The sequence below is a fragment of the Lagopus muta genome, chromosome 6, assembly GCF_023343835.1.
Source record: "Lagopus muta isolate bLagMut1 chromosome 6, bLagMut1 primary, whole genome shotgun sequence".
Lineage (NCBI taxonomy): Eukaryota > Metazoa > Chordata > Aves > Galliformes > Phasianidae > Lagopus > Lagopus muta.
Window position 1 is genome coordinate 499,377 of NC_064438.1, and position 21,070 is coordinate 520,446.

At 37.9% G+C, this 21,070-nt stretch overlaps 1 protein-coding gene across 4 annotated transcripts in view; it reads right to left on the reverse strand.

Moving 5' to 3' along the window:
- The window catches only part of SPON1 (spondin 1), a 329,330-nt gene that overhangs the window by 260,737 nt on the left and 47,523 nt on the right, over window positions 1–21,070 (reverse strand). The window lies entirely within an intron of this gene.

Below are 21,070 nucleotides of genomic sequence, written 5' to 3' on the forward strand. Positions count from 1 at the left end.
TTTAATGCAGATTTTCTGAAAATTATCTTTATACAACAAAGATCTTTCCAAAAGCTGAAAATTACAACAGAATTAACATCTGCAATGACCACCAAATACTCTCAGCTTCAGAAATAGATTGGAACAGCAGATTAGAACATTTTCAGGAGAAAAAAGTAAAACCACAGAAAATCCACCTGTAAGCCATATCCAATGAGGAGTTGTTTCAAAGATTAATGCAATTTGTTGCTTCATTTTAGAAAGATAATGAAGAGCTGTTCAGAGTTTGAAGGGAATGCAGTACCAGTTCCCTGAACTGTTTTGTTTCCTGTACACATTCACACTCAGCTCGTCTCTTTTTCTCAGTCCCGCAGAGCTAACAAAGCTGAGGGAAAAACAGTTAATTTTCACATCCCCTTCCTTAAAGCAGCATGTTTTTCATTTGGGTTCTATTCCTAAAGTTAATAGCAAAAGTATAATTTATTATTACACCACATTTCTAAGTATGTCTGTATTTTAATATCATCTTTCACTATTTTCAGCATTAAGCATCTTCAACATTTAAGATAGAAAAAACAAATTCTGAATGCTTCTGTTTCTTTATACCAGCTTGTTTGGTTCTTCTACCACATCAGCTTCTGTTGTTAGACACGTCTACACAGAATGTCTGGAGCAGCAATAACTTATTTATTCCACCCATTTTTTTCTCCTCTTTGTGCTATGCATTAGCACACATTCTGAGCTGTCACTCAGTTCTGAAGATGTGTGACAAGAGGAGAGAATAAAAATACACAAAACATCCATCAATTGGAAAGTGCTCACTTGAGTTTTAGAAAACAAAGAAAAACAAATTTCTTCCAGAACAGGTCTTTGTGTGCAGTCCATGCTTGGCAGAACAAAGCCCAGAGTCACATTTCTAACTGTGTCCAAATTCTGATTAGATACAGCAGAAATCAGCTCAATTCCAGCATTAATTAGAAGTCCTAGAGAAAATCTGAGTTATTCCACTTCCATAAAACCTTCAGCTACCACTTGCCAGAATACAGCAGCATAGCAACTTTCCCTTCCTCATCACCAGCTACTGTGTCTCTTCTTGTCCGCAGAGGCAGGCAGAAACTCAGGCAAACAGATCATTTTCACTTCTTCCTTGGGTTTTGGGTGGTTATTTAGAGCAAAAGAAAAAAAATGGAAGCAGCTGAATTGGTAAATTTCAGCCATTCAAACTGCAATTTAAAATCTAAGGGGAAAAAAAAGAAAATGTGGTGGTGAAACAAAACAAACACCTTAATTCATTTTCAAAATTCAGAACGCAATTGAGTACCGATCTTCTGAACATCGTTTTTGTTCACCTTCCATCTTTGTACCAAAAGAACTACATTGTATTACTGTTTTCAGTACACTAGTCAAATCAGACTGCCTGCATTTCAACCTGAAGACTTACATTCCTGTCCTAACGTGAGATGAACAAGGGAGCACCTCAGAGACATGAAGTAACCAAAGACAACTACAAAGACCACAAAGTGATCCAGACCCAAGTACCAGAAACTGATTCCTTTTTCCTGCTTCAGTGCAATCTCTTGTAAAACTGGTCTCAAAGGCAGGTCTGCAGCAGAGCAACTATCTGCAATGGCTATGTCTGCAATGAGCTTATTCCTGGTTTTGCATCTACTCCCCCAGTTTAAGCATCAACACACACTTTTTGCTACTGGGAAGACATAGGACAGAATGCAAGGAATTAAAACTGAGTAGCAATCCAGCGAAGCTAAAGAAAAAAGTAGACTTAAAGTCAACATAAATATAGAAAAAAAATCATATTTTTCTTTCCTCAGTGGGTTCATGCCACTTGGTTTTATTTTCAAGTGATTACTTTTTTCCTGCATTTTCTACAACTTCGATTAAGATTTGGGGGCAGATCCAACACATCTTTAAGTGAGAGGGCTCTTTTCCCGACCTCATAAGACTCCAAATGAGATCCTCTGTCCTCAGAAGACCTCAGGCAACTGCAGGTAACAGTAGGGAAGTCAAGCAAGCCAAAGAACAAAAGAGAAAAAATTCTAATTTCCCTGCGATACCAGAAAGAAACAAAAGAAAAAACAAAACAACAAGAAAAAAATAAGCCGACATTACATGGAACGAAAAGAAAAATCTCTGCAGACAAACCTACTTCTGCAAAAGTACTTGGGCATTATTGAAAATCTATGTTGCAACAAATTGATCTGACTGAAAAGGTAAAGCTCCAGGCTGAGGCAAAAGGAGTTAGCTCCCTGCCTGCCTCTGCAATCAACAAATTATTTCACCATTTTACAGAAGTTCCTTCTCATTGCAAATGCTAACAGTGCAAGATTTTAAAGCCATTATATCTATTAAAAAAAAAAAACAAACCAACAACAGACATACCCACTAACTTTTCTCAAGAAAAACAGCAATTAGGTTTTTTACTGTTTCATGAAGCATTCTAACAATTGCTGCATTTCATCCTCTTTGTCTATCTCAGAAATACATGGTGTAAACGTTATGGGAAAAAAATGCTTGGCAGAAAAAAAGTTTCAAAATAAAAAAAAACAACCTGTCAGGCTGTTCAAACTTTTGTAGTCACTCACCTGCCTGCAGAACAAAACAAAAACCACAACAACAGAAAACAACCCTTGTTCACATATACAACACATCTGGGCAAACTGCTCCCCAAGCACTGGAATTAACAATAAAACAACGTGGGCAGCCATACACAGACACATGGGGAAGCAGGTCAGAAGATTAACCAGCAGTCCCAGCCAACTGAAGAGATCCCAGGTAAGCGGGGGTTAGGAAGACTACCAAAGACCCATGGAACTAAAGGCCTGTCTTTGTCTCACCTTGGTACCAAGGAAGTTTATGGAGCAGATCATCTTGAATGTCATCATGTGGCTAACATGGGACAACTGAGCGATCAGACGGCCAGCGTGGGTTTATGAAAGACAGGTTGAACCTGATTAACTTCATCTACGAGTGAAAGACTTTGGATATTGTCTACATTTTCAATGAGTGTTTGACACCATTTCCCACCATCTCCCCCTAGAGAAATTGGATACTTGTGGCTTGGACAAGCATGCCGTTTGGTGGGTGAGGAACTGGCTAAACAGAAATTGATTCAGTTGGTGGACAGTCCCCAGTGGTCTTTCCCAAGGTGATGTATCGAGGGCAATCTAAATTTCTGTCAGTGATCTGAATGAAATAGCCTAGTATACCCTCAGTAAGTCTGCAGGTAAGCAGGACTAGTAATCTGCTTGAGGGCAGGAAGGCTCTGCGCAGAGGGATCTGGGTAAACTAAACCATCGGGCCAACTCCAGGGGCAGGACATTCCAAAAGGCTAAACAGGGTCAAAACAACTTGATGCAGCAGTGTGGGACTGAGGAAGAGTAACTGGAATATTGACCAACAAAAAAGGTCCTGGGAGTGCTGGCTGAAAGCTGGCTGAACAAGAGCCAGCAGAGTGTCCATTAGGCCAAGAAGGCCAATGGCAGCCTAGTCTGTACCAGAAATATGGTGGCCAGCAGGAGCAGGGAAGTCACTGTCCCTCTGTACTCAACTGTGGCGAGAACATCTCAAATACTGTGTTTAGTCTGGGGCACCTCAGTATCCATTGCGATGAAACTCAGTCAGGTTCATGACTGGACTTGAACTTGAAGCTCTTTTCCAACTAGAATGATTCTATGATTTTAAGAATAAATTATGTCTTGCTTTTGTTCCAGGTTAAGATTTCACACTTCTCCCCTTATTCAAGAACTAGATTTTTTTAAAACATCTTTTTAATATTCCCTTAGAATATTAAGGTAAAATGCAACTATTCATCTTTGCAGTAAGTAATTGAAACTGTAAGGACCAGAACAGATTCTTGCAAAAGTACTTTTTAATTGCCCTCACTCTACCCCAATAGTCCTTAAATCCCTTAGAAGTTTGTGTTAGATAAGTCCATGTTTGGAAACTGCATTCAATATACCTCTTAAATGAAGCTAGTAGAAGTTAATAGAATTTTCAAGTGTAGAGCATTCCTTATGATCATATCTACCAATAATAGAGTAATTAAAGGAAGAATTAGTGCAGCTTCTTCATGTAATATGTTGTGAGATAACAAGAGAATGAACACAAGTTGAAATAAAAGAGATTTAGATGGACAAAAGAGAAGCATCATTTTACCAGTAAAGCAGCTGATCCTTCAAACATAAATTAACTATGAATTGAATCATGATTCTGGCTTTGGTGTTCTTTGGGTTTAGCCTTATTTGTGACCTCCTGCACTCTTGACTTTACTCTGCAAAAAGCTCTTCTAAAGGAAGAATAATTGACTTCCTTGAGAGTTTCTAACTGATATCTGTGCTGCAGCATTAGAGTGCATCACGCATTTCAATTTTGTTTTCCCTCATATCTGACAGATGGATGTACAGAAAGATAAAATTAAAAGACCAAGAATTTCAAGTGCCTAATATTACACAAGAATTTTGTCCAAGATGGAGCTGCACATTTCTTTTAAGTACATCTCTTCTTCCTCTGCAACCGTGACTCCAGAACAGACCCCAGCAGATCACAAAGCGATACATGGAACAGGAGAGGTAGCTAGATACAGGAACAGGCAGCTGGTATCTATCCGTGACACACGGTTTTGTACTGTGTAAAGGTGATAGAAAACAGTTAAGAAAATTTAGAATTTGCTTCATGAAACCAATTTGTTATGAAATCTTTTAAAGTCTCAGCACGTGCACGTAACATACACAGCCTATCAGATGCAAGCCTGACCAACCACTGCACAAGATCCAGTTGATCACATTTTGCCACAAAGATACATTTGATTTTGCAAATCCCTGCCATGTTATTATGCTCCAAACCTCTTTGTTAAGCTTATTGTCTAATGGCAGTTTTCCACACCATTCTTGAAATAAATCCAAAGCATGTTCCCAGCCCTGATTTATCTGCAAAGCATCACATCAGACAGCAATTCTGCGGAAGCTACAGTACATGCTTACTTAATTACAGACATCATAATGCGTGTATATATGGACAAGGGAGCAAATTTGACATTGAATAAACAACAGGAAAGGAGAAGCCTGTGCATAATTTCCTGTGTTTTAAAGACTATGAATAACAAGAGTTTAATTATATCATGTCACATCCATATCCACTTAGATCATCAACAAGGCTGCTCCAGACAGCACTCTGCTGGTTATGTTAAAGACGTACTTTAATCTCATGCAATAAAAGCAGTAGGTTGTCATCCTTCTCATAGACTAACTCTGCTAAGAATGGCATACTCTAGCTAGAAAGTTATCACAGGCAGTTCCTGACAAGAGCCGAAAGGCAGGACATAGGAATTCTATGCTCATTCCATCCTCAGTCAACTCTCTGCAGCTGTTCCACGCACATTTCATACAAGCACAATTATTTCTGCATGCTCGTGGCCAATGTGTCCTTCACACTTCTCTGTTCTGACTTCTTAGCCCCCAGGTCTCATTCTTTTCATTTCAGTTTCAGAACAGGACATTCAGTAAATCAGTGTTAGCTGCTCCCTACCAGCCCCTCCTACCCAAGCGAGCCAGCATACATGACCTCTATTTGCTCCATTTTCATATTTCCTGCCATCCCTCCTCCTCCCATTCTATCAAAATTTGGTAAATTCTCAAAAAACAATTAAAAAAAAAATAGATTTCACACATCTATAAAGCACAAAACTACCTCTTCTGTGGAAATGATACAGCGCTAGCACAGGATGAACCATGGAAGCACAAAACAGATCAATGTTCTGAAATTTTAGATTTTGTTGCTAATTTATCATAATTCTAAGTGTGGGTGGGGTTTTTTGGACATTTCTTTAGTTATGTTAGAAAAGAGACATTTTCCTATGAAATTAACAGTATTACCTATGGTTGCTTCAAAGCATGCTTTAAAGAAATTAATTAGCATTACTAAATGCATGAAGTATAACTTTTTCTTTATGTTTACAAATTTAACTGTTCTCTTACATATCTACAACCCAGATGGTCTAGTAAAAAAGTAAATGAGTTGGATGCCATTTTTAGAAGCAAGTTGTAAGAAAAATGCAGAATGGAAACACTACTGAGATAGGAGAGAGATTTTATTTTGTCATGCCAATCACAAGCTAACCTACATTATTTCCCATACAGTTGCTGTTTAATATTGAGGTATTTGTGAGAAGCCAGAGAAAGCTGCATGCCACTGAGGACTGTCAAGACTATTAAATATACATGCAGCATTAAGCATGAATGTATTGTCCATGTTAAGATAAAACATAATGATCATGATTTTTATTTTTTTTTTAAATAAGGGAAAACTCTTATTTCTTCTCTCACACAGGCCACAGATTTGGCCTGATAATTCCTATGGGTTTTTCTACCTGGGAGAACTGTTAGAAGAAAAGGTTTCTATTGTTGCTTAATAGCAGAGAAGAGTTTATTACTTGATGATTATATTATGCAATGAAGAACAATCAAGGCAAAGTGATTACTAAGCAGGAGAAAGAAGAAGAGGGGGAAAAAAAAAAAAAAAAAAAAAAGGACATTTAAGCTGCTTGAAATTAAAAAAAAAAAAAAGTTATTTCCTTGGGGTAAAAAAAAAAAAAAACAATAAAATTATTCCTGAGGTACCTCACAAATTTAAGAACACTTTGGATGCTGATTCAAACAGCTGCCTTCCAGCAGTTCATATGTTCCACAGCAAGGGAAGGACTGACTTTATTTTTATCTTCTTGGAAAGAAAAAACACAATACTTTTAAATCAGCAAACCACCTCTGTCTACCTTGATCAGAATTTTGGGGGGGAAAGAAATGCTATAATCTGTAGGATTCAATATAGGATTCAATACAACTGCGAGATTCCCTTAACAATAAACAGAACATCTTATTTTGGACAAGGCTGTCATAAAACTTCAGTGAAGCTGTACTTCAAATCTCTGAATAGCTCTGCTTCCATATTTCTTGGTCTTGATGATGCTTAACTGCTGTTTAACTCGAAGGCATTCCTTATTTAAATGGAAAAAGTGAAACTATTATACTTATTTTTTCCTGCTCCTCTCTTCATGGTATTATGCCTGAACAAGTGCTACACATTAACAAAAGCAACGAGCATTTGTCACAAAGACCATTTCAGTTATTCTCTCTTGGAGGAACTGAAATAAACACACATTAATCTCATTTTTAAAATATGAGATAAATCACCAATTTCCTATGTTCCACAACAGTAAGGAAGCTGTTAGACAAAAACAAATGCTCAGGTGGTCTTAAGAAGGACAGGTATTTCAGTTTTTTCCCCATTACAGATATGTACTTCAGTAGGTATAACTGGGTATTGAAATGCCCAGGTTTTTGAAAGGGCATTATCACCTTGGTATGCATTTATGCAGAACCAGAATCAACTGGACTGAATTCACTAATTGGTCAGTCCAGTAACTAAACTATAGCCAAGTATGAATTTTACTTGAACATCTACAATGACTGCTTGATGTCCTGCATCTAAGATGGTGCCTGGTAAAGGGATAGGAGTAGAGTTCCAGCAGTAGCTAAAATAACAGTAACGTTAGCTGAGGTACACGGGAGGATCACAAGTACATTCTTCAGCTTTCTCTCTCTCTTTCTCTCTCTCTCTCCAAATAAATATTTATACATGTACACACACAGTGTTACTCTGTTGAGTGAGAAGGAAAGGAAGAAATACAGTCTACAGATCAAAGCACAAACATTTCCACTGTGACTGTCTCTTACTTTCAGCTGAAACCAAATTGTTTTCTTCAGTGTCTGGTTTGACACTACGCTTTGGTTCTAGGAGAAAAACAATGTTGATAAACACACTGATGCTTACAGCTTTTGCTAAGCTGTGTTGTACAGAGCCAAGGCCATTTGCAGCAAAGGGCTCAAGATGCTGGGAGGAAACAGAATTAGGACAGCTGGCCAAAGAGAAATTCCATATCATATGACATCATGCCAAAGGACTTTTGAACAGGCAAAAGATGAGTTCACCATTTGCTCTCTCCCACTGCTTAGGAGGGCTAGCTGGGCATCAGTCAGGGGGTGGTGAGCAATTGCTTATGCATCAGTTGTTATATACATTCATATATATACTACACACGCACTTGTCATAATTATTATCATTTTCTCTATCACAGTAAATAGTTTTATCTCATCCTGTGAGTTCCCCCTCCCCCCCCCCCCCCCCCCCCCCTTGACTCTCTCCCCCATCCCACTGGGAAGTGTAGCAGTCAGTGAAGGACTGTGTGGTTCTGAGCCAGCTGCCAGGTTAAACCACAACAGGCCAGTACATATTTACTCAAAAGCATAAAGAATTAGTTATGCTAGTTTTTTTATTATTATTATTATTGTAGTAGTAGCAGTAGTAGTAATAGCTTGAACCCCCTGTGGTTGAACCAGGCAGGCATTTCAGCACCCTGCAGCTGCTTAATCACCCCCCAGGTAGAGTGAGGGAAAAGAATTGGGAATGTGAAGGTGTGAGAACTTGTGGGCAGAGGTAGACAGTTTGCCAGATAAAGAGCCTCATGTGCAAACAAAAGAAAAGAAGGAATTCATCTGCTGCGTCTCATAGGCAGGCAGATGTTCTGCCACTCCCAGGAAAACAGATCTCATCACATATGCCACTTTCTTGGAAGACAAACACCATCACTCTGAGCATCTTTTCCCGCAGTTTATATGCTGAGCATGGCACCACACTGTACGGAACTTCCCTTTGGTCTGTCTGGGTCAGCTCTCTAGCCTGCATCCCCTCCCAGCTCCTCAGCCTCTTATCATCAAAAAATCCAAGCCATCCTTCAAAAGAATAACTCTACCCCAGACAAAACCACAGCACTCCCACACTCAAATGCTGGAGTTATTGACATTGCTTTAACTTATGAGGTTGTGCAATATTTTGTTAGTCCCAAATAGATTAGAAGTACATCAGACAACTTTAAGAAACTGAACACTTAATTTTCTGCAATTAAAAAAAAAAAAAAAATAGGAAAAAATCACTCAGTTCACATAGCCCTGCCAATTCATTAATTTACAAAGGTACATTAAGGTGAGTACTTTTGCCTCGTTTTCTTGTTTCCAGTATTTTGGTTTCTTGCAAATGCTAACAAAATCATCTTTCTCAGGAAAGCACATTAGATCACTGTAGTTCAGTAACACCAATGCCCCTGTGCAAAACAAACAGCCACATCTTTAAATATCTCCTTCAAGAAGGATGTGGCATTGTTTTTTGTCAAATCAAAATCTCATCAACCAACTCCATCCAAGGTGAGGAACAAGTGTTCATGACTTGTTCCCAACATGTCTATTTTGTTCTTATCTCACAGAAAAGGATTTGGTGTAGCTAAGTGAAAAGCAGAATTATGACATTTCTTTTGCTGGAGCAGTGGCAAGATGCATTGGCAATTACAGCTCTGAGGGCCTCAGATACGATACTGCTTGAAGCACTGCTGTTGATTCATGACTTTTTTTTTTTTAACAGATCACAACTCTTTTGGCTTGAAACTAGGAGGTGACTTTAAGTGTACATGGCAGTATTAGCAATTACATATAAATCCAGGCACCACCATTCATACTCACATTGAATGGAAGATGTTTATCCAGGTGCAACACACATACATCCATAGGAAAATCTGAAAATTAGTATACTGCTCAAAAATAAAGGGGTATAGATTTTTCCACCATGGTCAGAAGTGAAAAAAATAGTTCAAGAAGATAGGTTATGTGTTTATAATGTTAATTAAATGCAATTATTAATTCTGTGGCTGAAAAATGCAGTATAACATGTTGAACCCACAACAATTCAGGGGTCATTTATGCATGGAGATTATTGTGCAACGGAGTAGAATTTTAATTTCCAGAACACTGAATTCCTCACATTAACTTCTTAGCATGTCCTTGTAGATTATGCTAAATTCAAAGTGATGCAATTCATTTGCTGAACGGCACACAGGACAGCATCCACATTACCAAAGGCTTGGGCTCCAATGCACAGTGCACAACCAGCTCCCCCAGGTCAAGCTGAGAGCTGTTCAGCCCGGAGAAAAGAAAGCCCTGGGGAGACCTGAGAGCATCATTTCAATATCTAAAGGGGGGATGTAAGAAGGAAGGGGACAGACTCTTTAGCAGGCCTGTTTTGACAGGAGAAGGAGAAATACTTTTAAACTAGAAACAAGGGAGATTCAGACTGGATATAAGAAAAAAGGTTTGTTTTTTAAACAATAACAGTAGTGAGGCACTAGAACTGCCCAGAGAGGTGGTGGATATCCCATCACTGTCCAGCCCCTATCACTCAAGGTCAGGCTGGATGGGCTCTGAGCAACCTGCAAAGTCCCCGTTCATTGCAGGGGTGATCTTTAAGTGTCCCTTCCAACTTGAACAATTCTATGATTCAGAGCAAACTATCTGTTCACCTCCTCAGAGATATCAATTTAATTCCAGAATGTTAAGTTTCTAATAATTACAAAACAATTTTTTGACCACCTTGGTAATAGGGTACAAATACACTATGTATGTATTTTAGTAGCATTACAGGTACCCTAAAATATGTCTTTTTGAAACTATTATCTTTTGTTTCCCAGTGAATTCTTTAGCTGCACATCTTTCCCAAAATAAAGGGGATGATTCAAGAAGCCAAAAGGAAGATGCAAGCTTTCTAAACAGCTTCCAGTGTTTACCTTTAATCTAAGTACAATGAGGTTAGCTTTTCCAAATAAATGCCTGTTACCAGAAAAGACTCTACAACCTTTCTTGACAGCCAGTCTTCTAAATGAAGGGATTCTTTTCTCCCAGCCAGAAAGCTTTTGTGAGCATATTGCTTAATAGCCAAATACTCAGGAGCATCAGGATAAGCATTACTTGTCCATTCCTGACTCACATTCAGAATGTGCCACTGCTTAAATTACCTTCAAAGTAGTTGCATCTATGCTGAGAGGTAGAGTTACAATACCAAGAGGGTACTGTGCTATACCTCTGTAATCATCCACCTAACAACAAAGCCAAAGCCATTGTACAGCTTATCAAAACCAAACGATTACCTTAAAAACTACTTTCAAGTCTATCTTCAATGACTGAATTAGCTCTTCTGCAAGGTTAGTGCTTACTTTAACTGAAAACTCAATTCCCTTTGATGGATTTATGATAGTCTCATTGTACATACAGACATACTCAATGCCTACGTGCCCACAAAGTATCTGAAGGACAAACAGTAATTTAAAGAACACAGGCTACGCAGTTATAATTTGGCACCACTACACTATAATTTACGTGGCTATAAAACCACGTGGTATCTGCCACAGTGCAGCTATGACAACAGCTTCAGGACAGTAATATATGTGTAGTTAGTTACAACATTATTCCCAACTTCCCACGTTGCAGATTAGAACAGCTATTGAAACTTTTTTTCCAAGACCAAGAATTGCTTGGCAAATGAAAATCACCTGGCAGGAAAGCAGATAAACTGATCTTATCCCATCCATTTTAACACAAGAACTTACAGATGCAGCTTTTCCTCTTTCAGACTGAACTTCAGTGAATACCTTCACACTGTTCAAGTTAGTCTTTTATTGTATTAAAACTCAAATGCAAGGATTTTTTAGAAGTACACGAGACATATGAAACAACTTATCCTTAAAGTTAAAAACAAAAACTAATGCATTTTTTATCTGTCAAGCAAAGCCAATTAAATTACCACTGTGGTGAGCACAGCTTTAAAGTTGCTGAGTTTTCTCCGAGCTGCAGCCATCCCACCTTCTCTGAATGATTCAGCATAACCCTCATTATTTCCAGCTTCTGCTTTCCCTGTGCTTGGCTGGGCTCTCCCAGCAACCCATCATTCATTTGCATATGATGCAAGTTATACATTCCCATAAACTGACCAGGTAGGTTTCTCAAATGGAATGATGGTTCATAAAACAGTTTATGTATATACATAGCTCTGTTTTCACTCAAAATCAGCTAACGTTTGAGTACTTTGCTCTTTGGATTCCACAGCATCCTCCATTGAAGAAAACATCCAATTGCAATGGATGACTGAAGAACTACAAAACAGTGTCCACTGGCTTTCCAATAACAAATTGAAAAGAGTTTCATTGCTTGATGCTTCTTGACTGTGTCAGCAAAGGTTTACGTTGTGGGTAAAGTTTGTAAACGGCTGTTGCATCAGAGCAGTTACACAATTATCTTCTCCTCCCCTTGATCTCAGTACTGTTTTGACCTTTCCAAAGTCAGTAGATACTACTGAAAACTTTATACTGCTTGATAATTAGTCTATCACACATCTCAGGAAGCCAAAGTCTCATATGGACTCAAAGCCTTAGGAAACTGGGAGTAACGGAGATTCAAGACACAGATGCAACACATGCAGTTCTCACTTATTTCAAGGAACATTTCCAAAGGGGGCAGGAAGGATGGGACAAATCACGATGTTGATAAGCATTTTAATTTACCTTAGGGAATTCAACTTACTGCATGTTTGCTCCCAAATTCTCTAAAACAGCAAAATACATAATCTCATACAAAGTCTCATTAACCTTGAAGATAATTTCGTCAGCACTCCTTCGGTTCTGTGTCTCATCACACTAAAACTGTGAAACAGATTTTCGCACCAGCATCTTTTTCCCATGCTCCAGCTCCTACTTGCCTACCATAACTTCCTGAAGAACCAATTAAAAAGTAAAAAAAATAAATAAATCAATGTTCTACATTGCAGTTGTTGGTTATATTTTTATGAAATATTAGGAGATGCTGATTGCCTTACGAGTTTAGAGTCAAAACAGCATTTTTATTTATACAACTTGTTTTGTTAATTTCTTAACATGTGTATTTATTTATTTAAACAAAAGGGGGCATTTAATAAGATTCTCTGGGAAATGAAACATATTAATGCTTCGTTCCAATCAAAATGCCTGTTCACTTGAATGTAATAGCACTGAAAAAATTATTTTCAGTCAGCACACTGTGCACATAACATTGGCATTGATGAATTCATAGTGCTCCCAACTATTACAAGCCTTTTCCATTTTGGAAAATGGAATGAAAGTCCCCTTTTTTCTGAAGATAAATAAAGTTCATAATTCACAGTGTTTGCTTAGCACAGCACACACAATTTCAGGCCCTGGTAAAACTATTAGTTTCTTTCCTCGTGTATTTTCTTTGTGGAGGAACTCAGTTCCTCAACATGACTGGTAGTGCACAAAGCAACCATGCTGCCTTGCCTAACAAAAATATTGTTTGCAAATTTCTGAGCGTAGACAGCATTAACAAACCTCTTTATTAGAATTTGGATCAGGAGTAGGGTTCATGGAATGCATTTAATAAAACTTGTTTTCAGCAAGACTGGGAGAAACACTGCCTGATGAATTCCCTTTGATCACACAGCCTGCATCGGTCAGTTTAGATTTGGGCTGCTCTGACTGACAAACAGAAATGTAGCAGCAATCCTCCTGGCTCTGAGCTCTGGGACTCTGCGTGCTATGTGCTAATGTGCCTCTAGTCTAAATACTCCCAGATACAAAGCACTCAGACACATGACAGAGCCATCACCTCAGAATGACTACAGTCTTTCAAGTGCTTTTTAAAGAAGTTCCAGCAATCGCTTCTCAGTTCACTTCCTACCACACACCAGGTTTTCCACAGTGGAAAAGCAGGACTGCATCCTTAATGTGTCAGGAAAATACAGTTGCACTGTTCATCTGAAAGAAAACCACAGCACCCAGCAACTACTGGTCACACCACTAATTTAGCACCAAATACAGGAAATGAAGTATTGAACATGCGGAGATATTAAAACAAGTATGTATTTTAAACTATCTGACATAAGCTAGAGCAAGAAAAACATCTCTGGCATATGTCTAATAATTAGTAACATGAGGCAGTACTGCGCTTTCTAGCAAGCATATGTTGCTTAATGATGAAATAATCATGTTCGTGTCTACACAACACGTGTTTGAATAACCTTTAACTGAAGAAGCAGTGCTTCAGAAGCAAGGAGACGTAACATGACAAATACGTGTCCTCAAACTGAGGTCAACCCATGCCTTTTAAATACAGTGATATGTTGTAAACTGAGTCAGGAGCACATCCTAGCTTACAAAATGATACACCTACCAGAGCCATAAGGGGTGTGAAATTGAAGACGTGTGGGTATTTTCAAATGGCAAATTCCAGACTCACATGGGTGTGCTGCGCTATTGACAACGTATCAGGAGGCAGTGCTAGTATCAGCAAGTCTAGAGGTGTCAGAAACTCACATGTTAAACTGTGTCATCCACGCTGAAAACTTGCAGACATATAGGGACAAATGTCTGCTCTACAAAGGTGTCATCCCACTGCCTTATCAAACAAACAGAACAACCCCCTAATATTGGTCAGCAACAGGTTGATAAAACACAATGAATTAACATTTTAAACAGCCTTCCCTAGGAAGGAGGAGTTTCAAGGACTGGATGTATTCTGTATCCCAACATTGAGTACAGCAAGAACTCCTAACCAGAAACAACTTTTTACAGCAAGGAACAAACTACTGACTCCCCCTGCAGGAACAGTTCTTCACTTTCAGTTCATCCCCCTCCTTTGTCACAGATAAGTTATCATACTTTGCAGATGGCACAACTGCCTGGTTTTGATAGTAAGACCCTAGGAGAAATGTAGAAGTGAATGCCTTTCAAGCAAGGCACGTATAAACAGCTGTCAGTAGCACCTCAGTCCACCCCTTTTGAAGGAGTTTACTTCCTGCATAATATAATACAGTAAATTTATTCCACGCTAGACTGGACAAATAATCTCTTAGCAAAAAGAGATGCATAAGAGCCATATTAACTGCTATTATTTGTGGATTCTGTCAGAAAGAATGACTTGTTTCTGATAAGTTTCATAACTTACAAGCACAGTTAACAGGAAATTTCCATAAAGAAATGATCAATAGTTATTTGGCATTATAAGCAGTAAGCCCATTTCTGGGAAACTGTTTTGGTAATGATTGAAAATGTCTCAGTTACTCAGAGCTAAAGCCATTCTCTTATTTTTCTGTTGCCAAGCAGTGAAGACATGCTAACTATTTTGCATTGCCTAGAACACAGGAACTTGAATTTCACGTTATTTAAGGCCATGCAAAGTGAATAAAATCTACCTGGGACTTGGAAAAAAGAAAAACGCGTATGAGGAAAGAGCCAAAGCCTGACACGAGGTGGAAGCTCCCTACAGCAACTGCAGCGCAGTTTTCTGAAGAACGGATAACCTCTAAAAATATATATTTAATATTTATATAAATACATAAAGCCCACTATCTGAGATGCTAAAATTACTTGAATGCTTTAACTTTTATGAATTCTGCATGTTATCTCCTGGGAAATGAAAGCCAAGGACAAAATGCAACAAGTCCTGACTTTGAACACAATTAACTTGAGTTACACACACATTTACCTTTTAAAATAGATGTTACATGCCCTGCATCTTTAATATCATTTATACTATTGCTTGATTCCATCCAGTTCTCATACTGGAAGTCCTTAGGACACATCATCTGCTCATGTCAAACACACGAGAGACTCTAAGTTCCTTCCCATCCTACAGAAGGACCCTCGTGTTAAGTCAAATGAAACTTTTCCTCTACTTTCTACTCCTGATTCAGCTCATCAAAAAAAAAAAAAAAAAAAACAAACCAAAACCACCAAAAAACCTAACGCTTTGCTTCTGATTTTCTGCTGTGTTTCAAAAGAATTGGAGGAAGAAAAACAAGAAGTCATCAAAAAGCCAAATCCAAAACAAACAAAAAATTCACAAGTACATACAGCACCTTCCCAAAAGCAGTATGTTTTAACCTCGGCAGTTAATTACCTGAAGCATCTCAGAATTAAATGAACCACTGTAATTCTTCTACAAGCTAAGGCATCATTAATAAGTTGAAGGCCAGATACGCTTATTATGCACTACTACTTTTAGACCGTGATATATTTGAAAATATATGTGCACAAAAAATAGACTTGTTCTTCTGATAATTGAACATATATTCAGAAACACCTCAAACTAAACTTGCAAACAATAATTGTCCATTATGTGCTGCAATTTCAGAATGGCACAAACTCCTCATTAGTTTCAGAAACAAAGAAATGGGCTTTGGAGTAGTGCCTCAGCTGTATCTGGGACTTTAAAGAACTTGTTTGTTTCAAATTATTTGCATTGATACAATTTAATTACTTCTCCTCAATACAGCAAACCTAGTGTAAGGAGCAAGTCATGAATTTTTGCCCAAAAGAAGATATGGTAACAACTCTCATGCACTTCACTGCTGAGCTTGCTAGCATATAGAAATTACCTCTACAATATTCTACTTGATTAATAATGAAGCAAAAACAAGCCTTGTCACTTAGTCACCTTGTCACAAGCATGCTGATTTATTGTTCCATTTATCTGTGCTTAATAGTAGATATATGCATACACATTTATGTTACACATACAAATAACCAATATGCTACTACAAGTGTAGCTTCACTATAATGCCATGGGGCAAATAAAACGTCACAGGACGTAAGAGAAACCTCTTGTCAAGTGGAGAAAAAAAACCTGCACGATTTCATAGCATTCAAGCATTAGAGAATGCTTCAAGATCTTGTCTCTTGAGATTGCTCAGCTCATGCAAGTTTCATAACAAAGTCAAATCCAACACAAACTAACTTCCTTCTACTTAGCGACTCTTTCTTCCCCTGAAAGGAAAGCCTCACACATACAAAACTATCTCCAAAAATGCAGCAAAGTGTAGATCACTGCCAAACTCTCAACCACGCGTGCATGTAACTGTAATTTCACATATTTCTTATTTCATTTGAAAATATTTGCAGAGAGTTCACAAAGTCACAGAGCAATCTAGGTTGGAAATAGAACTTCAGGATCATCAAGTCCAAACAGCAGCCTGGCCTCCTGCATCCCTGTGCTAAACCACGTCCCTCTGTGCCATGAGAAGCACTGGGAGTCCAGCTCTGTGCCTAACTGGGAACAGCAACAGTCTGAGAAAGCACTTCCATACTGAGTAGAAAACACCGTTGTGTGCTACGTAACCTAAGTCAAAACTGTACGGCTTAAACTTTTTGTTGCTTCAAATACAGAGGAAGCATCAATAACATATTTTAGCACAAATCAGGAAAATATTTATTCCTGGAGGATAATATTAGAGTAAATAACAAGCTTTTGAGCATACGAAACAACTTCCTAAATAAATACACTGCTGCAGAGCATCAGCTATAAACCAAACCCAACACAGCTTAAGCTACGTGAATTGGGCATGTTCTTCAAGAAATAAAATCTAATAAGACTTTTTTTTTTTTTTTTTTTTTTCCAAATTTTCAAGCATAATTAGATTAGAAGTCATAGCTGAGTAGCTTCCCTAAGAATGTCAGTGTGAGACACACAACTTAAAATTCTGGTTACACAGCCTGCAGAACTCTTTACATGGATGCCATTCAAAACGTGTCTGCCTAATCATTAAGTTCCACTTACATGTTACACAACAGCAGCACTTTAAGTGCTGAGCTGGCTGGCAAAGACGGAATGAATTTTCCCCCTTGTGTAGGATCAGACTGATCTTTGCTCTTACCAAAACACACTACTGAATTAGATAAGTGGAAACATCTGAACTGGAAGCTCTCCAATAGAAGAGATAGCTGTCAGCATTGCATTCATTTCTGCTCCAATGGAATCCAGATTTTTTACTCTCCTTCACACACTGAAAATAGAGCTGGTTTCCCAGATTTGAGGAACAAATGTTCTGAAACTTATTTTAAATAAAGAAAATTGGGGGCATCATATTTGATGGTAAACGCTACTTTCAGGCCCCGCAGGAGAATAAGCTGTCACTTCCAATAATGCTGTGTTGTTTCACTACGTATTTTACCGTTACCAAGCCAGGCAACATTCATACATCCAGGTTTCCTCACCAAAATGAGAACCCTAATTCTACCTTCCCTTGCATTTCCTTCTGTCATCACTGCATGCACATTCTGTTACAACCTAAATGCCATTGGTAGCAATCCCCACAGCAATCCCTCAAAAAGCATAGAGCCTTTCTTCCAATCTTATATGAAGTCAGGAGGAAAAAAGGACTCCATGTATCTAATAAAGTCCATTAAGCTGTATTTCTGTAAGAACCAGACTGTAGGCCATCTTCTGTCTTTTAAACACAAAATAGCAATTAAACAATCATCTAAGTTTTAATCATTCTAATGAATTAGACAAAAACCTTAATTATCTGTAAGTTATTTGCAATTTCAACTGCTTGATATGTCAGAGACCAACAGAATACCTTCATCAAAGTGACATATCAAATTATAGACTAATAATTAACAGGATGATCTTATCTCTCAACAACCACTTCTGTTTCCACCAGTAACAGGAAAGCAAAGACACTCCTGTCAGGAATGATCAAAACATGAAAACACTTACTGAGGTATAAAAAAGATAGCTATGCCAAGATCTGTGATGATTTTATTTTTAAATTTTTAATCTCCTAAACGTAAAATACCATCCTGTTGAGGCTTTAATAAAGGTTATTATTTTCAACATTATCGGTGTTACATATTCTGTGTTGTTTAAAAATTCCCCTAGTAGAGATAAATAAGCAGAATCTGAAGGTTCTCATCCATATGCCTTTAAATTCACTGCAAAAATGGCTAAAACTGCCAGAAGGGAAAAGTCATCTGATTTTAAGGTGACAGCTAGTTATTTTCTTCATGGATACACCTGTAGCCATCACTGCCATCCATGGGCCAATTACTCTACGTGCTTTCTTTTACTCGTTTTACATGAACCATGTGTAACATGAGGATTACAAAAGCATCCTATAGCAATTTCAAAACTGAAAACACACCCTATCAAATATTGGCATGAGCACGAGATAAGACTCAAGCCATATTTATTACACAGAAAAAAAAGAAGGTAAACTTTAAGATAGCTTTTCACTTGTGATTTTATGCATTAGTTTGATTTGCAAGTATTTAGCATTCACTTCTATGCCTCATTTATTCAGCTGTTGATAATACTCAGATTCAGCTTGCCAATGCAGCAAAAACAACCTTATCCACAGAGGACATCAGCATGAGAATTAACCTTGAGTGACAGCAGCTGATCTGTACTTAGTAACTACTAAATAGCTTGATTTTCCTCAGGAAATGCAACTGGAATACTTATTCTTCTTCTTAAAAAGATAAATAAGACTAAGCAGGGAAGGTCACCTGCACAGAAAGCAGCAGCAGGTTGTTTGTGGTGGCAGTTTTTCTTTATCACACAACGGTAGGACCTCAGCATTCTCAAAGCAAAGAAGAACAGGCAGAATTTGATTCACACAGTTCACATAGTAGTGCACACCGTGAATAATGGCTGAGTTGCTGGCCCTCTCCTGGCTGCTTTCCTGAACCATTTGTTTTATTTTATCTGAAAATTCACACAACAGGTTTAAATCATTTAAGGACATAACTTGGAAGCGAAGAAACTACGACTCTTGTTCAGCAGTCTTCTGGGATGTACAGTTTTATATAGAAAAATAGTATAGAATTCTTCTAGCATACCCACATAGCATCAGCCTCTAGATATGCTTGTTTAATGTCGGGATCCAGTGCGGAATATATAGTTACTTGTTTAGAAACAGATAAAGATACTGGGTACACAACAACTCAGGTGCAAGACTGATATAGTTCATAGTTGAAGGACCAAGCCATTTAACAATGCTGTTTATCTGCTCACAGCTGTAACAGACCTTGCTATGAGCTTTTACACCATTTTTTTTATTGTACCATTCGTATTTCTTCCACAAAACAACTAAGCAAAAGTCTGGACACCTTTTAACCCTCAGTATTATTTATTCCAGGTTCACGCTTCCAACAATACAAGAGTGGGAAAACTCAATTTTCATAACAATGCTGTGGTAAGATGTCTGTTATTGCACAGTAAGTCTCTCAATCTCCACAAGGAAACTATCAGGATGTGTAAGTATTTACATGCACCTGCGTTGCTCTACATGAAATAACACAAGCTGAGGACCATGCTGGTTTTGCAATAATGCTGCCCTAAAAGGCCTCCTACATACTGGCTTGTCACATGCGTGAACCATGCTCTTTCAGATGTGCTATTCCTTGAATATACAACATAAGATCAGGAGCAAGTGGGATATTCAGTGAACTAGGTCTAGGCTGAACTCCCTCATTATCATACCTGAACAGACTGAACAGCAGAGTTGTGTATCTGCTCTAAGGGATAGCCAGAGTTCCTACTGTAGTTGCACACAAGAAAGTGTTTTAAACTTAAAAATGTAAAGTAAATCAATTTGTGTAACTTCTTCATTTGAAAGGGAGAATGCTACAGACACATCACAAGACTTTGGATGTATCTATACAAAAGCTCTTACATACATCTCAGAAAGGAGTCTAAATATATATGAAAGTCTGAAAAGGTAAGCAAATGGTCTAAGAAAGCCAATCATATGGACATCTTGCTTATTACAATAAAAAAAAAAACAACAAAACAAAACAAAAAGACCATCTCTATTGCCAAGAAGAGATGCTGCTATTTTTCTTCAGCAATAGAAAAATGTATTAGTTTATTTCATATGGAGATAACATCACTGTTTTTAAGCACAGAGTTGTCTCCATTGCATTCATCAGTTGCATGAAAATAAGAGCAACACTGCAGAAAAAGTACCCCAACTCAAGTCACAAAAGCCCAAAAAACATGTTTTCTGTCTAAGGACAATTTCTGTTTCTAAATATCTGTATTAGGATATCACAGACTTCCTAACTAAAAAGCAGTGGCTTTTCAAAATGTAAGCATTACTTTCAAAGTTAAGTAAGCAAATTTTTTAAAGCTAACTTTGAATAAAATTAGCAGCCTACAAACAAAGATATGAGAAGCCAGACACAATCGCACAAAAAAAAGCCCACACCAAGACTGAATATAATGGAGGCTCTGAGAGAAAGATACAAAAGCCTTGATCTTCCATTAGATCAAGTCTGTGAATGGGAAGAAAACAAATTCTAAAAGACAAGTTTTCTTCCCTTTGTTGAACAACGTAAGAATGTCTTTTTTTCTTGCTTCCATGCAATTAGTAA